Source organism: Apis dorsata, unplaced genomic scaffold, assembly GCF_000469605.1.
Source record: "Apis dorsata unplaced genomic scaffold, Apis dorsata 1.3 scaffold_416, whole genome shotgun sequence".
Classification (NCBI taxonomy): Eukaryota; Metazoa; Arthropoda; class Insecta; order Hymenoptera; family Apidae; genus Apis; species Apis dorsata.
In genome coordinates this window covers 798,230-802,417 of record NW_006263671.1, presented here as the reverse complement: position 1 = coordinate 802,417, position 4,188 = coordinate 798,230, and the positions used below count along the sequence as shown (strand labels likewise).

Genomic DNA, 4,188 nt, shown 5'->3' with positions numbered 1-4,188 from the left:
TTTTTTTTTTTTTTTTTTTAATAGATACAGCAAATTTCAGAAGAAATTGGAGAATGAAATATGATTCGTTTACCTGTAATTTAATGGCGCCCCGCTTTCTCTATCTTTTTACGATTTCCTGGCTGTATTTCTAACTTGTTAATTATTCTTATTCCGCTTGTTTTTTTAGTGTAAATTTTTTTTTTTATGTTGATTATGCAATCATGTAAGATAGTGGACTTTCTCATGGGGATACACGGTTCAAACTTTTGAAACCGATTTAGAATGGTGTTTCCGATGCAGTGTCCAAGTCAGAATACGTTAATGCCACACAAAGAAAGCGTGTATCTTCGGATGCGACACGTGACGTCGCATGAATCGAGAGCCGGACTGTGTGCCAACTGCTGTCTCGTTGGACTTTCCACGTCGTTTGTCCGCTACGAGATCTCCTTCTCGCGCTACGTATTCACTTTTTTGAATAAATAATTACATTCAACTTTGACGAAATTTTCTAACTCTAAAAAAAATAAACTTTATTATTTTTTTTTTATATCATCGTGGTCATAATTAAACGAAATACCAAGTGAATTCATCAAAAAATTATAGTTCGAATCTCTATAATTACATTAATATCAAAAATATCAAATACAATACAAACCTAGTCATGATAACCATAACCATAAATATAAGAATTTATCGAAAACTTTGCACCGATATCAAAATAGTCGATCAACCTAACCTAAAAAAAGTTTTTTTCGATCGTTAAAGATTAACGTTATCGATGTTAGAAGGAAAGAAAAATGAATATAATTGAGACAATTCTCGAATCAGATTCAATAAGCGACAACAAACGGAGAGAACAGGCTTAGAAAGGAATGCAAAGCCGAGAGAGCGAGACAAGAGAGTTGCACAGCGAGTCAGTGACGCCTCAAACTCTCATTTGTAGCAATACTCGCGCCTATGACCGTGGAACACGGTTATAGATACATCGGGGCCACCGCGTGGAACGAGATCACCAGTTTTGCTCTCTCTCGGTCTTTATCCAATCGACTTAATCGACCGTACGTACACGTCCCTCCTCGTTGCCGCAAGGTGCGACTGCCAGCAATGGCCATTCAATTCGATCTCTTTCTCGAGAGCGAGGCCGATGAAATAAGAATGAGAGAGAAGAAGAGACGTCGAGTTCCAGCAATTTATTTGTACAGGGCGCGGCGGACATCTCGATGGAACGTGCAGTTTTTTTCGTTTCTATTCTTGGGAAAAATATTATTTCGAGTTTGCTTAGTAATTTTTCTCGAGATATATATCGGTTGAACATGCAGGTTCCTTTGTTACCTACAGATTTCGCCATTTTCGAATTTCTTCCATGTCAATGTGCAAGTTTTCCTTGAGAAGATATTTATTGCGATTTACATACCTTCTCCAACATACTTTGCAAACTAATTTATTCAACGGGGTTGAATTACAGGTTTTCTATTTCTAGTTTTTTGCGAAACAGATTTCTAGACTATTTTATTAATAATTTTTTTTTTAAAGCTTCGATAATTACAATGTTTACTATAACAACGATAATCATTAAAATAAAATATGATTGCGATAATTTTTCTGGTTTTAAAAACCAGAGGCAGAATTTACTTGAATTTCACGATAGAAAATTCTGAAGAATGTATGGATTTTAAAAATTCAAATTCGATTAAATTTTTAATTTTAAATTAATAAATAGGAAATAGTGTGTTCTCCATGTTAATGGAAATTGTTAAAAAATCGATATGCAATATCCGTTTTCGTCTCTTTCAAGATAACAACGACCATCGTCGATTTCCAATCATCTAATACATTACAAAAGGAACACGAAGGTTCAATTGGTCCTGCAGAGATCTCGAGATGTAGAGGTTTCTTTTAATTTGGTAGTGGCTCGATTAAGTCCCGCTAAATAGGAGTCGTTCAGCCTCGCTGCTCGAGGATTGAATCAACCGCCATTGAACCAAATAGCCCGAGGTCATCCTCCAAAGATTCCCATTAACAATCTTGAATTACACACTATTCATCCTCTTTTCACCGTTTTATCAAAATCATACCAGCCAACTGCACGACTATTTTAAACTAACCTAACTTGCAAATTATCGAATAATTATCGGTGGATAATCACTCGAAACTTTGAAATGTTAAAAATTCGATAAGTTTAATACAGGTTAAATTATCGTTTAAAAATTAACTACTAGAAATTGAAAAATGTTTAGTCTTTCGAGAATATTGAAAAAAAAAAAAAAAAAAAAATAAAGATAATTCGAAACTTCGATATTTCGAAATCCACGAATCGCATAAATTATCTTCTCATGAAAATTATCTTCGATGTACGCATACAAATTCCATTTTTATAAAAGTAAAACGAAATCTCAGGTTCAGACGATTTCGTTCGATCGTCGACGGTTCATTGAAAATTACGATCGAAGAAATTTCATGCGGAAAAAGTCGAGGACTCGACACGTTCGATCACGTTCAGAGTTATAAAAAGAAGAAGGAGAAAAAGAAGGGGAAGAAGAGGAAGGAAAAGAAAAGAAGATAGACTCATCATCGAGCAGCAATTCCTGCCGTTCTTCGCGCGAATAAAAGGGAAGGGGTTCCGTTATGAAGAATCGTCAATTACGGAGCAGCTTCCTGCACCCGCCTTTCCGTCTTGTTGCAACGGTTTTTGCGCCGCTCCCCCCTCCTTCCTCTAGGCACCGGTAAATTAATGAATCAGCGACACAACCTTGCTACGAGTGATTCTCCGCCTTCTCTTCCTACGCTCGATTTCTTCTTCGGTCTCGATTATCTCCTTCGATGCAAATTGATCTTCCTCGTTTGCCTACTAGTCGCGTAGATCGATGTTTCCCATTGGTGAAGTATGTAGCGTGTCTAAGAAGATAATTTGAATATTTTGGAGGGATATACGCGTATTTTTTTGAAATTTTGAATTCTCAAAGATTTTTTTGATAATTCGAAATTTTTATTAAATCAGTTAACATATCATGTAGCGTGCCTCATAGGAAGATAATTTGAATAATTTGAATGTAATTAATAAGATACACAAAATCTTTTGTAATTTTTAAAAATTTCGAATTCTCGAAACATTTTTCGAATTCGAAATTGAATTTCGATGTTATAGGAGAAAAATTTGAATATTTTCGAGATAATTAATACAAATGAAATATACGAAATTTTTTTGAAAAATTTTTTGCCATTTTTCAAATTTTGATAAAGCAGAAAAAAAATCTCAATGTGGAATATCTTACAAGAAGATAAATAAAATAAAATAATTCTCTAAAATGAAATAATTCTCGAGACTTTTTGCCAATTTTTTCGAATTCGAAATTTCGATAAAAGAATAATTTAAAAAAAAAAATATCTTAATTTAATAATAGGTAATCTCATTATCAATTTTTGAAAATACAAAATATAACATACAATATATATATTAACACTCTCAAGAAAACGAGAATCTTTTTCTTCTCGATAAACTCGTCCCTGAAGAGAAGAAAATTCTTTCCTAAGTTCGATATATTTTTCTACCTTTCCTTTCTCCTCCTTTTCCTCCTTTTTTTTTCCCCCTGAAAAAAAAAAAAATGTTAAAAAATAAAATCGTAGAAGTTTTTAGAGAGTATCGTGGCTGTCGTTATTATCGTATTTATTATTGTTCTTGGGTTTTAGCCAGTTTATCGCACGAGGGCACAGATACGAGAGCAATGCCAACCCCACTGTGTTCCCCGGATAAGTTTTACCGATAAGGAAAAAGCATTCTTGTTCCCGATAGACTACTGGAACACCTACCTTATTATATCCATTATTTTCTTCTTCCTTCAATATAATTTCTAAAAACTGCCTTTTCTCAATTTAATCGCTCATAGTGTTATGCAAGTGTAGTGTATTTCCAAAAAATTCTCCAACTTTGAAAAAGAAAAAGAGGAATACAAATTATACCAAGTTTTTGAATTTCCAAGGCTCAAGCCTCTGTTCATGCATAAATAAATATAAAAACAACGTAATGGACGAAAACCAATTCTTACACTGATAAAAATCCACCAACCCTTCTTCTCATTCCGGCTAAATCGCAAATTACCACGCGAAAGAACGTGAGGAAATTCGCAACGTTATCAGCTCTCTCTCCCATAAACGTGGACTCACCACCGTGCACACAAGGTGATTCATAAATACAAATCCATTGAAAAT

At 34.1% G+C, this 4,188-nt stretch overlaps 1 long non-coding RNA gene across 1 annotated transcript; it reads right to left on the bottom strand.

Moving 5' to 3' along the window:
- Positions 1 to 1,544, bottom strand: LOC116186087. Its single transcript, XR_004151013.1, has 2 exons — positions 638 to 1,544; positions 1 to 496 (listed from the first exon to the last, which is right to left on the bottom strand). It is a non-coding gene; the product is annotated as an uncharacterized LOC116186087 (long non-coding RNA).
- Positions 1,545 to 4,188: the final 2,644 nt, after the last annotated feature.